The 20,654-nt window shown below is 33.6% G+C and overlaps 1 long non-coding RNA gene across 1 annotated transcript in view; it reads left to right on the top strand.

Moving 5' to 3' along the window:
* LOC118191272 (uncharacterized) overlaps positions 1-20,174 on the top strand; it is a 136,257-nt gene extending 116,083 nt beyond the window's left edge. The window contains exons 3-4 of the long non-coding RNA XR_015038544.1: positions 12,367-14,646; positions 19,896-20,174. This is a non-coding gene — a long non-coding RNA (uncharacterized LOC118191272). The remainder of the gene's footprint in view (positions 1-12,366; positions 14,647-19,895) is intronic.
* Positions 20,175-20,654: the final 480 nt, after the last annotated feature.

The raw sequence follows: 20,654 nt of genomic DNA on the forward strand, positions 1-20,654 counted from the left end.
AAAGCGGTTCAATAACTTCGCAGTTTAGAAACATTCGAAAAAAAATATATATGTATAAAAAAAAAAAAATTGATTCCGTTTATTCTTAAAGTGCCGTTAACACTTTCATGTACTGCGTGTAGTTAATTATTTGGATATCAGTTTGTTAGTTATGATAAAAGTCAGCTTCATAATATTTCAGCAGGGAATTTGGATTTATTGAATTACACAAAAGCATACTAGGACTAACTGCTTAAAGGAAGGAACGCCTTTGTGAAGTACTTTCTCAGGAACTGTTTCGTATCCACGTTATACATTAAGAAAGTCCTGAGTATCTCATGCAGCCAGCTCGTTCACCGTGTCGAAATACCAGTGTTCAGCAACTCTACCGCTCGGGCACTGGTGCCAGTTCAGCAGGAGAATATTAACGGAAGCTAGTTCTTTTTACATCATTCATTGGAAGATACAAATTAAAAATTATATCCAGAAAATTTAAACGCAATTTTTTTTTAGAAATAATACACAATTGTAGTGAACCCTCTCAGCAACACTTTTATCTTCTTAAGAAGACTAGTGTTCCTGAGAACAGAAATGAACATAGGTTTTAATCATTATGCAAGATGACCATATCCACGCAAGACTGGAAAGATACGTATTTATCCGGAAGAACGTTTTATCCGGCGCATTGGAACTGCACTTTGGCAAGAAGTGTTTGAAAGCTTTCTTGAAAGCTTTTGGAGCTGCGCTGTGGCAGGCTTCAGTTGAAATCTTGCCAACAGAGAACCATAGAAACACTCCACGGATGTTGAAAACCTATCTCATCTTGCTTTTCGGACTGCATAATAGAGACAAGAGAAACCCTGTTCTTGCAGTACTTTGTCAGTAGCATCCAGGGTCATGAGATTCAGAAAGTCCTGTGAATTGCGTGTTTCAAGGATTTAAAAAGCGCTTTAGCATACGTCAGGAAATTTGAGGCAGCTCAGAAAGCCGTAGACCTCTCGATCCGTAGAGACTGCAACCCATTAAGAGCTCCTCATGTCCAGAAGCCTATAGATAAAGTAACTGCTCGTATAAGGCGATTTAACCAGCCAAGTCACTACATTGAAGCATAATAGGAGTGGCAACAAAGCGATCCTAAAATACTAGAGCTGCACTGGTGAAGACCACGTACAAAAAAACTACAGAACACAGTAAGACCGCTCCCAGCAAGAAGGATAAAAACTAATTAGTAGCCATCTTGCGGGGTGCAATTTGCTAGATATTGAGAAGCCCATTTAAAAAGCACTTCATTTCTGCAATGAGTGGCGGCAGTAATGGAATTTTCATCACGGGGATGGAGCTCCTTTCAATATGATCATCGATACAGGAATCAGCTTTACCATCATTTAAAAAGGTCTGGTTCAACAATTGGAAGGTAAACTCATGGGAACACTCCCCCCCCCCGTGTTACCCTCCAAACCATGATTAGTGATAAAATCGACATCTATGAAAAGTTAAATATTGACACCACGTATGGAAATACCGCCTACTATCACGCTGCATATATGGTGCATATGTGGACAGATATGACAGACCTTTCCATGCTCGGATTAGATTTTTTAAGAAAATACAAATTTTCTCGGACTTTGGAAACAGCGAACTGCATTCTGCCTCTGAGGACATAAACTTGATCGGAATTAAAAGACCAGAAGTCTTCCAGAGTCTGTGTTTTCAGAGAGCCTAACATTGGCGTTTTATAGAATGCACAACTAAGCGATGAAGGGAGAAATGCTGTATAACTTTTCACTCACGAATTTCAAGATGTTTTTCTCCCTTATCTTCTGATGTAGGTTGAACCAGTTTGGCTCAGCATAGAATTGATACGGAAGTCCATCCACCAAACAAGTAACATCCAAAACGTCTACAGATTGCTAAGCAGAAAAAGGTAGGAAAACTTCTAAAGGATACGCAAGAAAACGATTTTATCGAACCTTCAGGCAGGCCTCTCCTATCGTCCTTAGTTAGTAATTAGTTCTGTAAAATTAATAATTCCTTTTGCATTAGATAATAACTAATTTACGTCAAGATTACGATATAGGTCATCTGAGTATTTAAAGTAATATAAGAATAATAAACTATTTCAAATTATTGAAGTTTTAATAAAAAGAAGATAAAGAAAAGAATTTACCTGAATTCTTAGACAAAAGGAATGGAAAATCAAACAGACTCTGATGTTACATAAAATAAAATTTAAACTTTGCATAATATTATATCTAAAACTAAAATCAAACTTTACAAGCATTTTAAAACAAAAAACAGTTTTAAGACATTTATAATGAGTTAAATGGGAGGTTTGGAAGATCAGAAGAATTTTTATATTATAAAATAATTCATTTCCTATAATTGGGATATTTATGCATGCAGTCTGAGAAGTGATCATATTTTAAAGCACTATAATAAATTCTTATCAGGCATTAGTATATTCTTCGCTTGTTTGACAAGAAAATAATGTTGAAATAGAAATTTATTGCATATTTAGATAAATGAAGTAAATTTAACTGTTCGGTTTTATCTAAAAAAGTGCGCTCTGTAGTTTTTATTATATTTATTATTTGTTTTACGAAATGACAATGATTTTCAATAAAAAATAAAGATTATCTTCGCTAAAAATATTATAAATACACACACACACACAAAATAAAGCATTTTGTCCTTTGTTTTCAACGAACTGTATGATCTAATTATTAGTATATATTCTTTGATAGTTTTAATCATAACTATGGCTTTTCTTATCTCCGATACCTCTTTTACATCTTTTATTTTTCTCCCAAGTTTTTGAAGGAGTAGACCTTCGCTAGTTCTCTTCTTCTGAAGGTATGAATAACCTTATGGTATCAAAGATAAGGAAAGCATTTCTCGTACACATGGGTTCCACAGGGTCGTAAAATTGCTCGTACAATTGGCATATTTTCTCCTCTTTGTTGTGCTGTTGGACCCCTAATGCTTACTCAGCTAAAAATGCTGAAGAACAAGTTCTACTTCTTCTATAGCCGAATAGTCTATAAGTAGATTTATTAAATTTTACATGTGAATATTATATATACTTGTGAATACATATATATATAAATTTTGTATCTGTAACAATTAAGTTTTCCGAATTTCACACAGATAATACAGATTTTTCCGCATATACATAAACAGGCAACCCATTGAAACATTATCACGCTCATTATACCTCACTATAAATATATTCACATCAGTGCTTCTTTCTTTGCCAACGGAAAAAAAAATTGTGTAAGGAATACGTTACAAATACCTAAAGGATACAAGTTTCCTTTCAGAGAAACTCTTTTTTATTTATTTACGTACTGAGCAAAATGTTTGAGAAGAAAATTTATCGCCATAAGTTCACAGTTCGGTACTAAATCTTTTTCCCTCAGGAAATTTTCGTTTCTAAAATTTTACATGCGTCAAAGACAACCCCGAAACAAAATACAGTAAAAAAAAAAAAAAAAAAAAAAAAAAAAAAGAAAAGAAAAGAAATGCACATACATACACACACCAAATAAGTACTATGTTCTATATGCCCGCTTTGACAAAAGAAAGTCTTCCATGATAACAACACTGTCTGGAAAAGGAGGCAGTGAGTAAAAACTAAAATAAAAATAAAAATAAAAAAACGTAAAATTTATCGAACACGTTTCTTAAGAAAATATTGTACAGATTGGAGAAGGGGGAGAGAGAGTGAAGGAAAAAAAAGCGTTTTGTGGTTCGTACTATCTTTATGTCAGTTTTTCCCTCGACTTTTTTTGGACTAATCAAATCACGCTACAATCGCGGAAGAGACTAAGAACTGCGTGCTACGTGTTTCTTTTATGTTGCATGTTCCCGGTAGTGCCCCTATCTCTTACGAGAGGGAGTAGGAACGGTGTCGACAGAGAGACAGACAGACTCACTTCTAGCTCATTCATATTATTATCTATCAGACGTCGGACTTATCTTACTTCCCTTTTCAGCGCTTTCTGCCTTCTCCTCCCTCTGCTCCTAACATTTCTTTCTGCTTTTCTCTGTCTTCTTTCCTCCTGAAGTTTGACAGAATTCTTTTATTCTCTGTCTCTTTTCCCTCCCTCCCCCTCAGTTCTTTGTCCATCCGACTGTGCAAGATGATGTCAAGACATTTTTTCTTTTTATCTATATATCTGCTATCCGGCAACGTTGCCGTTTAACTTTTATTAGATTCTTTAATGTTACATAATGCTCACTATGTTCTTGTAACATAAATATAAATTTATGACACGAAAATTCACACTGAAGTCTTGTTCAAAGCAAAAATTAATGTCAAATGAAAGTTGTACAATGAAATGAATCAATAGTAAAAGTGTTTATAACGTATTAGTAGAAGTGTATTGCAATCTTCCGATAAAAAGCAGTTTCTCATCAAGGACAGTTTACGGACAACAATCTTCACATAAAATAGTTCTTGCTTCATTAAAATTCTGAAAGGTATAATATATTATTTAAGTAAATATACATTAACAATTTAACTAGCGTTTTCAAATAGTTTTTAAAAATTTTTTATCTGATAAAATAATTTTCTCGTGACATGAACAATTTTAATGTAACTTAAATTTATGCACAAGGCGAAAATTTGATTAAAATATGTTTGACAAACATAGAATGTTTATTCAGTACATGCACAATACTTCTATAGAATTTTACATCACAAGTTATTCAGCTTATCAATCTAAACTAAGTTGCTAAAAGGTAACTGGTGCAATGGTTACTATAATATCTCAGCTTGTTTTTCTTGAAATATTATTTGCTTGCAATTCTTGCTATTCTTGAAATATTATTTACAAGTTTAAGTAGAATTTTTTATATCATTTTACGCGACTGATATCGTCTGTTATGTATTTGAAAACTGAACAACGTTTAAACAATCAAGGTTATACCTAGCAGTACAAATACCATTAAAAAGTGTATTGCAAAGAGAAATACATCTGTTGCTCTGATATCCCCTTTTCATCAGTCTAAGCAACTTGGACTTACATTCTGTTCTCTAACGGGAAATCCCACGTAGAATCCAATTTGAGAACGTCAGATATCCGGGAAACATAACGAAAGAATTGAAGCGCATTTCATTAGCTTTGTGCGAGGGCATCCTAAAATTTTACGAGTACACCAAGGAACGTGCAACATTAGAACAAATATATGAAAAGGAATAAACAGAATGATGAAGGGTTTTTCTTTTTTTCGCTGTTCCACGAGTTCTTTCTTAAAACTGTATAAAATGATCAGCCTTTTCGTAAATTGTTCTAAGTGTGTAGAAAGTGATAAAAGATTTGTAGAATTTGCCATTTGAATGGTCAGAAGGGGGTTCTACTAAACGTGAAATAATTATAATTTATTTACTCTAGAGATTTAATTACCATAACAGTTGGATAATTTCTGTAAAAGTAAGGACAGAAATCCTTTTGAAGCCTTTGAAGAATGTATGTATTCCTGATTCATATCAAACAGATATTGGGCAAAGGAGTAAGTTTTTTCCCCCAATTAAGAAAACAAATTAAAAGTGAAGGATTTAATACGCATACTATAGAAACAGTTCAGCTTAAATAAATTCTATTTGATTGCATAAGTTATAGAAAACAGCGACAGTATTTTTGAATCTAAAAGCTTTTATAATGTACATTTATAATCACATCCCAGTGCTAGATTACAATGATAATTTCAGGCACTTTTTATAATCAATAAATTTCCTTTTGATACAGTACAGAAATAATTTAAATAATATAGTATACGATAGTAAGCTAAGTACGTTAAAGTAAGCTCTGCGTTAAATAGCACACGATGAAACTTTTTGTTTTATTATGAATTTCTTTGTTATCATAAGCACATAAAATGTAAGCGAAGAAAATAGAATATACTTAAATTTAATAAAGAATAAAACCTAATTCCCAACATTCATTTATTGAGATAATCTAAAAGACATACAGAACAGCAAGATTTAAAAAACGCGAATTACACAGTGTTTGGAAGAAGGCTACCAAACGACAAGTAATAAAACTGCAATTTGCAATCAATAAAAAAATAGTTAGTGTTTTTTAACATTATACACTTAAATATCGCATAATTATAGATTACAACATTTCATAGTAATCCTAATGTTTCCTTAACACTATGTTTTCGATCATATGCGGAAAGTCAGAACCATCCTGTTCGTTTAGTATGAGTGATATACGATATAGCACTTAGGACGTTATAACCGAATCCTTGGATCTTAATATTGCACCGCTGGATCACTGAAGATTGGAGAACACCACCATGTAAGTTTAATCACCAGAAACATAAAACACCAAAACAGAACACTATTTCACTGTAGGACGATTTTAGCACATTGCATTGTACAGCAGATATTCACACACGCAGAAATTGGGCATTACCACTATTATTTCTCCTCAATTCAAAATAAACTGGCCATCATTATATTCTTTTTCATTGTTCTCTTGCTGTATTGAAGCTCTCTAGTATATCATTTCGACGGTGAATTACAAAACCATGAAGAAAATATTTTTGAAAATAAAATGGAGTCTTAAATTTTTGCGCCGTTAACTGACTTGTTCAAATTTAGCAGCTAGCCAAAGCGCGCAAGCCTCGATCTCAGATGTTCGTTTATATAATCATCCAGTAAATAATATGTACATGGAATGTCAATCTCTAGAACAGCAGCTCAGTCTAAATTAACAATAGGCTTTCCTGGGTACCTCATATTAAAGAGCTTAAGCAGAAAAAAAATCAGCTTAGTAATTCCATGGTTAGAACAACAGGAATTCATTGGGGCACTCCAATCACTATGCTCAAAAGCCGGTACAGAACAATCTCAGAAAAGATCATATTATATGGGGCTGCCATATGGGGAAGGAAGCTTATTGCCTATATGAGGAGGCAGCTTCTCACTATACAAAGAATGCAACTTTTGATCATATGCAAAGGTATAGAACATCCTCAACTGCGGCACTGCAAGTGCTGGTGAGTATCCCTCCACTCGACCTTCTAGTGGAGAGAGAATCACTATCAGTAATGACATTGCGCCTGGAAAATAACGTCTTTCTGTGGCAAAAGACATTCTACCACACAGACTATGAGAAGCGCAAGCCGATCATGCTTGGACACCCTGAAGATACAGATTTATCGCACACAATATACATGCAATACACCCCGCCAAATGAGAAAGCATTAGCTATTTATACAGATGGCTCAAAGACGGAGAAAGGCACAGGCTGCGCCTACTGTGTACTCCAAGAAGGAGAAGTGGTTAAAATTTGGGAAAGACGACTGGCAGACAAAAATGCCGTCTTTCAGGCAGAGCTTCTTGCATTAAAATCAGCCATCAATTTGGAAAAATATCAATTAGGAATAAAGGTCAATATATATAGCAACTCTGCCTCAAGTTTGGAGTCAATCCGAGGGCAAAAGACAAGGAGTCCTTTGGTGCAAGATATTCAGAAAATTCTTCTAAGTATCCCACCAGATGACAGAACTTATCCTGATCTGGGTTCCAGCTCATGTGGATATGAGTGGCAACAAGCGGCGGACGTGCTTGCGAAATCTGCAGCCAATGACTCCAGTAGACTGGAAAACGCAGTAAGTGTTCCGCAGTCTTATTTTAAAAAAATCACGCTCAATAGCCTTTTTCAAGAATGGCAGAAAAGATGGGAAAGGGAAAGCACAGGGAGGAGAACTTACAAATTCTTTCCGAAAGTTCCATGCTCATTTAATACATACAGCGGAGCACAAACTCAATTCTATACTGGCCATGGTCCCTTCCCACATTATCTTAAGATATTCGGCAAACGAGCATCAGAATTGTGTGAATGTGGTGCGGTAGGTAATGCAGATCACTTCATCTTCAACTACACACAAACCGATAAACTGCATTTAAAAATGCCATGCAGTGAATACTGGCCGCAATGGGTGGAGAATATCTGCGGCAACAAGCAGACGAAAACTAAAATAGAGGAGGTGATCAGGCTATGCTCAGCAAGGTACTAAGAAATTCTCCCCCTCCCTTGAGAATTGTATCTTCGCAGCATCATTTTAATAGCAATTCAAAATACTACAACAACTGAAAATCAACACTAGAAAAATAGCTCACCCCGTAGAATAGTAACAGGACTGTAAGAGCAAAACTATTGTAGTGTAAGCAAATTACTATCCAGTTTGTATGTACGTGATAAAAATAATATTGTAAAGCAGTTTAAATGATATTGAAAATCCAGTCAATGTGTAAATGAATTACAAGTTTACTTTGATTATCTTAGTAAATGTATTGTAAATATGAATTCAGATAACGTTTAAATGTACACATAACTGTCATGATTTTATGTAACTATCACATGTAATTTGTACATGACAATGTTTGTAATTAACATATCTATGCCTATGCAGAGGCCTTGTATGCCCATGTAATATTTATATTTATATTTTAACACGGAGGAAATAATCCCATCTGCCAGGATGACTATTAACACTGTAAGACTTTTACAACAAAGTCAGGTCAGTGGTTACTCAGGCGGCGCTCAGTTCAGTCTAAACTTTTCAGCGATTTCAGCGATACGATATCGTATTTTTATACGATGGCATTAAACGACGGTTCTTCTGATAATTTAGTAGAATCTTTTTTAAATGGCATAGAAGAATTATTTCAACTGAATAGAATTACGAGCAATGTTCATAAGATTATATTTACAAAAAAATATTTATCGGGCTCGCTAAAACATTTGCAATGTCAATATCGCCAAATCCCGATTGTATCGTATACTAGGATTAAACCCAGCATTTTTAAATGCATGGAGATGGACAAAAGCGTAATAAACAGTTTATCAGATCTTTTATAGCTAATGAATTTCGTATTTTTGTTCACAGTTTCTCTAATTTTGATGTCAACATTTATTAGTAATTTATCAAAGCCATTGAAATAAAGTTAGATGAAATAAAGTAATTTTTTTAATTTAAATTAAATTTAATTTAATTCTTTCCATTTAAAGCGTTAATATTTCTTTCTCCTTTTCCATTAATTTTCCGTCAGATATTTTGGACAGCCGTTAAATATGCATGGATATGCAACGTCTTTTAACATTTTGCGTTTTCTCGGAATTCTTAAAATCGCCCCCATTTATAATCGTGAATACATCTTCACGCACAATCATATCTTATGCGGTAAAAATGTTTCATATTATGTCAGCATATTAATTCAAATAAATTCGTCCTTACTTCAAAAATAATAAATAAAGTCATATTTCAGCAGTAAAATAATTGCTAACATGTGATTTGCATTGATTTCGGAAATATGATTTTTTTTAAATATATAAAATGCATAATTTAATAACTTACTTTATAGATTAGTTTCATTTTTAAATATTTTGCTAAAATATTTATATAAAAATTTTAAGTATTAATTACTTAAAAAATTTAACAATAATTTAGCACGTATTTTTAGCACCAATTAAATTTAATAATTCTAGTATTTATATTAAATTTATATTTCATTAGATGAATCTACCTTAGATTAATATAGTTAGATGAAATAAAGTAATGAAACATTTTCAAAATAAATCTTATGCGGACTTCAGATTCTTGAAAGGGCAGATTTAGTCTCTTTTCACTCTAGAAGTAACGCTGAAGAACTATGAAAAAGATGCTAAAACGGCCACGTCTAAAAGCGGTCATATCATGACGTTTCAGCGATGTCGACAAATTGCCAAGATGCAACGGCAAATATTTTGCGTTTTCGCAACGTTGTAAAGACGTCGTAAAAGTTACGACGACCACTTTGCAACCTCTTGGACCAGTTTGCAACGTCGTTACGACGTTGCCGTGCTACTTGGGATACAAAACTTCAAAATAACAAGCGGAAAAAATCATTTACAATTTATGTAAGGAACTCGTGATTCATGATTGATAATGTACTTCAATAACGTACAATAAAAGATAGAATTCTGTTGAAGGAAATATATTGCTATATAATAAAAAGTAGAAGTGCCTCTTATCTATGTTGACAGTTTTTAGTATAAAAATATAGCTTCATAATAATAAAGAAGCCAATCTTTCTGGTAATGAAGTACGCAGACACTTTGATCGTCTAAGATCATTGAAGGGGGAAAATAAGAAACCCAGAAAAATAAATAAATAAAACAGTGTCTATAAAACAAAACATTTCTAATTTTTTCTTTTTTAAATTTTTTATTTATCTAATTGAATCGTTGGAATAACCAAACATTTCTGTAGGTCTAGTCATGATGTACTATGAAAACGTTTGAAACAAACTCGGAAGTCAAGATGAAAATTTAGATTAGGTCCTGCAGTTAAGCTGTTGAATGTTTCATGAATGAGGAAAATCTGAGTTTCTTTAACCGACCAGATACAGACTTCGAATATGGGACTTGATGTCACGTGTTCTGTAAATGAAAAGTTGAATTTTGCGTTCATTATAATTCAAAGTCTTTAAGGTTTGCAGTATGAAGTTTGTCCATACATTTCAAAATTGTTTTATTAAAATGACATTAAAATACATAACTGATACATGTTTCATTATTATTAACATCATCAAGTAGGACGGAAAAGTTTGAAATATGAAAATGAATTTTTATTAATTCCCTGTTGAGCATTATAATCTGGAATAATTAAGCACATCTCATTGTGTATAAGATTAGAAGAATGAAAACTAATTTATGATGTGACTCCGGCTTCAGACCTTAATGGTCTTTAAAGTTATTTTGTGAGTTATGATTTATCCACCTATGTAAAAAGATGTGATTTGTCTATGTATGTAGATGGATAAATTATATTCCGAGAGTGCTTCAAACATTGTCTTTAAAATCTGAGATCATCTGAATGCTTTACTTTCTTTACTAGTCCATATAGACAGCTCTCTGCAGAACAAGTGTGTTCACTTTAATAACTTGCAATCAGGATCCTTGTTTACAAAAATTAAGGAAGCATATGGTCCTGGAATTTCAATTTTGGAATTTCTGAAATACCGTTAAGAATTTTTTTGTCTTTTTTTAAACGTTCGTTTCACTTTTCAAATTGTTGCCACCAAATATTATCACCCTGTGTTATGTTTAAAGAAATTAAATGATGAAGAATCCGCACAAATGTATACATATTTTTCGTATTGTGATAAAACAACGGTACCTAGAGCCATCAAATTTTGAATAATGCAATCCTTTACCAAATATAGGCATTTGGAAGCCCTAATTTGGAATTTGTCTTATTATCGATTTCATATTTTAAAACACTTTAACGAATTTTTGATTAAAAAAACTCAACGATTTCAAAGCGAGTAATGGCAACATAGTACGGAAAAAATTATCTCCAGCGCGGGAAACTATGTATTAGAAATTCTCTTTAAATTCTTTTGCGATACTACCGTTGAACTGAATTTTATGGTTTAAGTGCAAAGAACATGATATTTAATGAATAAAGGGGTAACACACAAAGCGCTAAAAAACGCCGCTTTGGGCGTAATATAAAATCTGAATATTTCAGATTTTTTTAAATATAGTTTTGTTTTCGTTACTAATCTTTTTACAGAAGGTCTCTATTAGTCGACGATTTTTCTATTGAGTTGTAACTTCAGCGCCACTGCAGCACTAACTGAAAAAATTATGTACCGAACTTCTTTTCCCAAGCTAACAAAGTTGTTACACTGTTGTTGATGCCAGTCTTCGATTATGCGTTATACTGTCTTTATTTTTTGAATCATACTCTACACTTTTTCTTCTACGATTCTTCTTTCTTCTTTACCCAGCATTTTCAGTTTCAACCACAAATGATTTGAATAGCCCTTCCTATTCTTTAGCAATAGCTTGTGGAAGACTCGGAGGAATTTTTTACGGCAACCTTTTTCATTTCTTCTCCATTTCCTGTTTCTACTGCTTTAGTAATCTCAATATTTTCACTCTTCACTTAGTTTTACAGTCCGCAGAGATTATAATACTTTTCGAAGCAGGAAACATGAAAATTCAACAATGCCCTCTCTGAAATTCGAACTACGGATTTACTATTACGGATTGCTAGCTGCACGATACCCAGTCAATCAAATGCAGGAATGAATCTATTACGTTTTAGTTACATATTACCCTATTACATTACATATTACCCTATTACATTTTAGTTCGGTGCCACTGTAGAGATTAATAAGTTTTGATGGAGAGAAAAACATGAAAACTCTAGTCTTCTTTCACTATGATTCGAGTCCCGGATTTTACAATTACCAATAATTTACAATACTTTAATAACCAGTCGGAACATAAGAGCATGCACGATGAAATGTGATAATTCTTTAAATGTCATTCTTAAAAAACTGTAGCAGTTGTATTAATTTTTTCTCACTTATCATTTCAGCTTACCTTGTCAACTTCCTATTCTGGCCAGCATGTCGAAGAGAGAAGGTACATTTTTGGACAGTACAAGCAATGGCTGTATTCGATAGCACTGGGTGCATTGAAAGCCCAATAGGCACAAATGAAAATAATCATTCTTGAATGCTAAAATTCATCGCAACAGATTCAACAGTATTTTTATTTCTCTCCCATTCAAAAGACTCAATTGACTCTTCCATGCAGGAATGTAAGATGGAACACATTCAACAATCTTAGTTTCCTGAACTAGATATGTGTACTTCAAAGCGTACTTAGCGATGCTACCACTGGTGGTGCAAGTACATGACTTACGTTAGGTATTTAAAGTGAAATGAACTTAAATTTTTCATCAACTTCTGCAGTGGTATGCATTTTTTTATCTTCTTTCAGAACTTTCCTTGAAGGGATTTAAAATGAACGAAATATCATCACAGTTCAAATCCATCAATGGATGATGAAAAGCATCTTCAAATGGGCCGTCTTTTTAAAAAATAAATATTAATAATTTTTTTACACTTTTTGTGACACATTTGCCTATTTTCTAGTGTTTTGAGTTGATCACTTTTCACGTCTTCTGGTAACTTTTAACTTATTTAAGTTGGAAAATTGGTCACCATATTCTGTCGCTATTCTAAAGCTCTCAGTCTACTCGATTAAGCTGAAAAGTGACAGAATCAGTAAAAACGTTTCAGGTGTTTCAGAACCAATCTCTACAAATTTATCCACATTGTTTAAAACATTTGTTAAATATTCTTACATCATCTAGTTAGCATATTTCATTTTAGAAATTAACTGCTCTTTGAGAATAACTTTTGTTATTGGATTTTTGGTTAATGTACCTTACGTAATTTATTCAAGTTTTGTCTGAAGATTTTCATATTTTAAGTGCAGTACCTGTGATAGTTTTATTCTGATAGCAATTGTTGCTGAAGCTGTTTGATCTTTTTGAATTCATTTATCAATTTCTAGTCTATTATGTTCAGTAATTTGAGTTTTTACCGACTGTCCACTATCGACTTCCAAAGATCGATCTGAAATAAAATCACTTTTCCTTGAAAATGTTGTGTTTAGATATTAGTTTTATTCAGTCTTTCGATTTGTAAGTTAGGATTCATTTTGCTATGCCTAAAGTTTCTTATTCTTAAGCTTCCTTCTCCTAAGCTTGCGTGCTCCTAAGCCAAATTTTTGTTACTCCTAAGCTTTCAGTGAAGCTAAGAAATTATTAATTTTGCCTGCCTTGCTTTTCCCTAAAGATATTCACTTACCTTGGAACGGGACCTCTTTTTGTACTGTTAGCCCTTAACTCTGTTAGAGAAAAATAAAACGGGCTGTCTATGACTTTACACAACCCATAAAATAAGAGTGTAGAGGCAGGTATATGAGGTTAATGAGCATAAGTAGTTATTGGCTTCATTACTTAAGTCAATCATTGGTGCTTGAACTTTGTAAAAATCTTTGTTTTTTTGCACAGGAACTTGGCAACAATGCTGCCATTCCGCTTCCTCCGCTTCCTCCTGTTTATAAAGGGTGCAGTAACCAGACATATTTTAGCACCCAGACGATCTGGTAGCTAGGGCTAATCAGCACAGAAGCCTTACATTCATTATGGGTTATCACATCAAAAGACGCTTGAGGTTAGAAGAAACTTTTCCGAGAATCGAGCTTGTCTTGTCTCCTACCAAAGCAGAATTCTTAACCGAAACATGTTCCAATGGAGCTTATGTCCAAGCTAGCTAAACAAAACTTTTGAAACTAAACTGAAAATTTCTCTTGAAGCTTTGTCCTTCATACTATTTCTCCAAAGAAATGGTTTTCGCATAAGTCAAACAATCAGATATCCCGAAAACAAAATTCTGGGAAACGTTTCTTTCGCCATTGCTGTTGAGGGTATCTTGTAAATGTGATTCCAGTTTTACAGGAACCGAATACATTGAAGTGTAGAGCAAGGACGTCGTACGCACCATAGAATCAGGAAGAAGAGCAAGGACATATTTAGCTCACTGGTACTCCTGTTTATATAGTAGAGCTTCGTGACAACATTTTTCAGCGCCGCAGCAAATAGTAATGCAAGTTTATAACATACGCTAATATAAATATGATATTTTAGCGTAAAATGATACATGTTTCTAAAGAAAAAAACAGTGAAAGTAGGTTGATATCTTAGGAATATTATCAAGAATATGCAAAAGATCTCCCTGACCACTTCTCAAAAATACTGTTCGAATGATAAACTAGCAGGCTATTGAGATTGTGCATTATCCAGGTAAGAAAATAAGAATGGTACTGTTTTATTATGTTCCATCACTGAACTTAAATTCACTTTTCAATTAGTTGTTGCTTTATCATCCCCCAAATGTACGTTGTAACTTATTTTTTTCAACTTTGAAAATACTGAACATGACCCCTTATGGATAAGCGGCCTATTATTAGTTCACTTACTCTATTTTAAATTTAATTGGGTTTCTATCTATATGTATTCGATCTATAATTGTAACTGTGTCGAAATTACATACTAAGTATCACGTTATTCTGAGCAAGATTATTTTACCAAGCTCTTGAGACATGACTCTATTGCAAATGCCATTTTCCATGATGGTTGCTGAGCTATTAAGAGAGGTGTACGTATATGTTTTCTTCCCATGGCAAACGCTAAATGTATCTACTGTCAAGAACATAACAATTTACTAAAGTGCGCAAAATTCTTTCATCTAGACGTGCAAAGGAAAATTGAATATGTGACAGGTAATAATTTGTGTTTCAATTGTCTTTCAAACATGCATAAGGTTAAAAATTGTAAAAGTGTACGTAAGTGTAAACATTGTGGAAAAACCTCATGAAAGCGTAAATACATATAGAGAAGTTAAACAGACCAGAATACAAATATTTTCCTTTGATACAAGCTAACCCATTTATTGCTAAAAGTCATGAGCGGTCAGATCCAAATGCAGAGTTGAAACAATCATTTAAATCCACCGTGGTCTATACAAGCGCTTCGAACATTAAGCATAGTCAGATTTTACTTTGTTCGGCAGTGATTTAAGTTCAGAATGCAAAGCGAGGGTCAGTAAAATGCAAATGTTTGTTGGAGGTCAAAGGTCATTATTACTAGAGTGTGAACAGAAAGATTGGGTTCGAAGGTGAAAGATAGTTCAATTTTATTTTCATGTCTAGGTACTTTTAGCACTGTGAGTAAAGAAGAAGTTGATTTATGTTTACTCCTCATTATAATAGTGGCTTTAAAATTTCAACTTTTGTATTTGTTATAGAAAATATTAGTGACAATCTCCCTTTTCTGCCTTTACCTGAAGACATTGGTAATAATTTTAGTGATTTAGTTTTAGTTGATCCGTCATTTTTATAAATCAAACAGAGCCGACATTTTATCAGGGGTAAATGTGTTTTTAACTTTAATAAATTAAAATACTATTACCAAGCGTGGTCAAAATTTGCCTTTTGCCGTGAGTTCAAAACTAGGTTGGATTATTATAGAAGCAACAGCGTATGAGATCCCTAAACAGAGTAATCCAGTATCAGTAAACCACGTAAGGGTAAATACCGAAAATGCTGAAGCAGTTAAGTCATTTTGGAAATTAGAGAATATCCCAGAGTCGCAGCCTCTCATAACAGAAGAAAGGTTATGTGAGGTTCATTTTCAAAATTAGCATACTCGTGATGAATTTGGAAGATACACAGTTAAACTTCTTTTCAAACCTAATAGGAAACTTATGGGTAACTCAAATGGAATGGCTTTTCAATTTCTTTATCTGGAGAAAAGACTTCCTTCAATGTCAGAAATTTATAATCTGTACAGGAAGTTTATGCAAGAATACGTATTGTTGGGTCATACAGAATCAATTTCGTCAGTATATCGTAAAATGAAAGTTTCTATTTACCTTATTATTTTGTTTTAAATGAATCAAGCTTAACGGCAAAACTGAGAGTATTGCTCAATGCAAGAGCAAAGTCATATTCAGGTGTTTCGTTTAATGATACCTTAATCGTTAGTCCAAAAACCCAAGACGATTTGATTAATATTCTTTTGAGATTCAGGTGTCATCGTATTGCAATAACTGCTGACATTGAGAAAATGTAGACACAAGTAAAAGCCTAAGGATAGAAAATCTCAAAGAATATATTGGAGAGATAATTCGAAGCAGCATGTGCAAAATTTTCTGTTGAACACTGTGACATAGGGAACTGTTTCTGTGCCATACTTAGCGACAAGAGCATTAAAGTAATTGGCAATTGATGAAAGTGAAAATTTCCCAAAATTCGCCAGCATAGTGTTAAGGGATTTTTATGGGGATGATGTGTTGCCAGGTGCTGATAATGTTCAAAGGGTTCTGAGCTAGAATTTAAAATGAGCCAAATGCTTAGAAAAGGTGTATTCAAACTCCAAAATTTAAGTAGTCTACCAACGAAAGGTTAGTGTTAGAAAACGCAAACATCAACTAAGGATAAACCTCACATGATTGTGAAAAATAAGGCTATAAAAGTTCTTGGCCTGCAATGGGATTCTAATTAAGCTGAATTTCTCTGCAATTTTGTGATGTTTAATTGTAAAAAAATTCAAACAAAACGAATTATATTATCCTCAATGTTATTAATGTATAATGTATATGGCTATAAGTTGCGTAATGCGCATTGGTATTGCTCTCCAAAATGTCTGTAGTTTAGGTACTTGTTTTTTATCGTGTGGTTTAAATCGAGTGCACTATTAATGTATAGTGTATTAATATATCGAATGCACCTTTTATGTTATCTGCGTATTAATGTATTGTATGCATGTAATATTAATGTATAATATACTATATAGCTATAGGTTATACAATGCGCATTGATACCGCTCTGCAATGTCTGTAGAGTTCAGAAAAATTTATTATTATACGTATTAATTTATCGTCTCTGCGTCGACTATTATAATAGGGCATTATTAATGTATAACGTAATACGATGTACTGCTATTGTGGTAATTCAACATAGTAACAGCTATTTTTGATGTAAGCATCTTTATATTGCATAATAAGCAATGTTATTGTAGGAATTCGCAATACCCCTGTTTTCTTCCATATGCGCCTGTTTGAAATATTCTTTTTTTCTGGACAGTTGCGGGATTCGGACGATACCCGAATAGTCAGTGAAAGCCGCCCGGGTGTCTGGACCCTTCTCTCTCCTGTCACCTATCCTCAATAGCAAAATTGTTCGATCTTTTGCGTTGGATTTAACCTTTTTGACATATCAACGAAAATTCTTCTTCAAGAACTTTGAAAATTTAAACTTGCCTGAGATGGTCCAGTTCTGGAAGAGATTGAGGAAAACTGGAGTACTATGTGTAAAGAAATTCAATAATTAAATTTAATTCGCATTCTAAGAAATGTTCTGATACCTGAACTTTTAAAAAATTCAACTGTAGTTTCTGCGATGCGTCGGAGAATGGTTATGGTGCAGTTATTTATGTTAGGTCATCTTTCACTCAACTGTTCATATAAATCTGTTGATAGCAAAAACTTGCGTTGCTCCATTTAACCAATTTCGACTCCACGATTGGAACTCTATACTGCTGCTGTGTTAACTCTCTTAATGCAAGCAGTTAGAACTGCGTTAAAAGTGGAAGTTAATTTTATGCATGCATGAAGTGACTCAAGTACTGTATTATATTGGCTAATGTATGAACTTAACAGTTGGCAGTCGTTTGTAGCACACAGGGTATCAGAGATTCAGGTTATTATTTTAGCGGAAAATTGAAAGCACATTCAAGGAAAGGAGAACCCAGCTGACTGTGTGGCACGGGAACTTTATTCGAGTGATTTGTTAGTTGTGCATAAACTGTAGTTGGAATGGCCCATAGTGGTTAAAGTCAAGAGAAATTCCATTTTTCAAAAACCCCAAATTGTGAGGAAGTTTTGAAAGGAAAATGGAAGCACTCTTCATGTGCGGTTGGAGTAGACACAGAAGAGTTACCAGTGATTTAACAGATCTCATCTCTCGTGAAATTGCAAAGAGTGATCTCATGGTGTCTGAGATTTATCAACAATGCCAAACTGCCATTGACGAGAAGAAATTTAGGATTCCGAACTATCATAAGGTTGGAATACAGCATATCATGTTGTGTTAGACAAGTTCAAGCGATAAGTTTTTCTTATGAGCTTAAAAGCATTAAAGCAGAAAAAACACTACCTACAAATTCTCGCATTCTTAATTTATACCCTTTTCTAGATAACTATGGTGTTTTGAGAGTTGATGGTAGGTTATAAAATACAAACTTAAATTTCTGTCGGAAGCATCCAGATATGTTACTGGATAAAGATATTCTAACGAAATTAACGAAATACGTTGTGCAGTATTTCCATAAAAAGTATTTGCATGCTGGAGCTCAACCATTGCTTTATCATATCAGCAAGTCTTTTAGCCAGTAAATGGTAAAACACTATGTAGAAAGGTTGTGGGCGAATGTATTTCTTGTTTTCAAAGCCAAACCAATTGACACAAGTCAACTTTTAATTAACTTACCTTGAGACTGAGGGAATCAAATCTGTACAGGTACTGATTTTTGCGGTTCTTTCTTTATCAGATACAAACATCTGAGGAAAGGTGTTTATAGTAAAATTTACTTTTATATTTTCATATGCTTCATAACTCGTGTAATACATTTAGAACTAGTTACAGATCTTACACCTGAATTGCTTATTACTACCTAACGAAGATTCTTTTCTAGACGTGGTAAAAGTAGCAAACTATTTAGTCATAATAGTTAATGGAGCTGACAATGAAATAAAGAGGCTTATGTTTTATATTATTAAAACACCAGGTGACATATCAATGGGGTATCTAGCTACAGTAGGTATTGGATGGAATTTTATTACTCTCCGATCCCCCAATTTTGGAGGACTGTATGAAACTTCTTTCAAATACCATTTAAAGCGTTGCACAGGTAAAGCAAAATTAACTTGTTTAGAAGAGTTTCTAACAGTAACAAATCAGAACAGCCGTTCTATTCTCCTCTGTCAACAGATTTAAATGATCTTGAAGTGTTAACACTTGCTCAGTTTTTAATAAGTCGTTCAAACAGACATTCCTGAGAAAGATTTTAGTACTTACCGCATAATAGACTTTCCCACTAGCAACGTGTAACAAAAGTGACTCAACTCATTTGGAAAAGTGGTCACATACATACTTAAACAACTTTACTTACAAAGGAGTAAGTGGATGCTCTCTAAGAATAATGTGAAAATATGGATAGAAAATATGGATAGATAACATGCCAGAGTGTAGTTGGTTACTGGGAAGAGTGATAGATGTCTTTCCAGGAGGTGACAACAAAATACGAGTAGCAAATGTGAAGACAAAATATGGCATATTTAAACGAAGTGTTTCAAAGATTTGCATTTTGGTATTTAAGAATAATCCTGGAACACCGCAGCTATAACTGTTGAACCTTTTATCTTTACGTGAAGTTTTAACTGTGTTATGATTTATTAAACTAATTGAATTTCTTTTTTTTATTGAACCCAGTAGGTTCAAGGGCTAGTAATGTCGCCTCACAATCAATGAAGTCAGAAGTGTTCCTATTACATACGTTCCAAAGCAGCACTGAAGTCCGGGTGGCGGGCAAAGCTTGCAGTGAAGGAGAGTGAGCGAGAGGCCGCCAAATATATCACCTGTTTGAAACACTGAGTGACCTGCATTTCACAATGTGGTAAGTAGCTGTTACGAGGAGCATAAAGTTGGAGGAAAAACCCTGTGTAACCTAGAATCTTCTGGAAGAAATAAAAGGATTACAGTTCATCTCAACCTAGTGTAGCTTCACTTTTTTCGAACCAGCACAAAAAAAAGTCCCCGATTTTAAGGGTTGCTTTTCACACTGTACAATTTGAAAAAAAAAAAAAAAAAAAAAAAAAAAAAAAAAAAATGTATATACTTTTCGGTACATATATTCTTTAAAAAGCAACTTCTCTTAAACTTCGAGAATACATTCACCAGTATGTTCATCAGGAATTCACCAGAATTGTTCTGACACTTACATTAAGACCAGTTTAATTTTTAAAATTTTGGGTGAACAAAAGTCGTAACACATTTTTTGCTCTCTTAAATTTGTTTCATAAGGTCTACTTTGAGCCATATATTTTGCATATATTATTGTAAAAAATTTCTTTGAGAATATCCAGCCGATTTGTTAAGTTTTTCTGATTGATAAGCCATTGGATGCATAATTAAAATAACTGTAGCTCGGTGTTATGGCAATGTTTTCTTCCGACCATATTTTCCCCCTGT

This window comes from Stegodyphus dumicola, chromosome X1, assembly GCF_044657685.1.
Source record: "Stegodyphus dumicola isolate Sdum_Otavi_A_Nest chromosome X1, ASM4465768v1".
NCBI lineage: Eukaryota > Metazoa > Arthropoda > Arachnida > Araneae > Eresidae > Stegodyphus > Stegodyphus dumicola.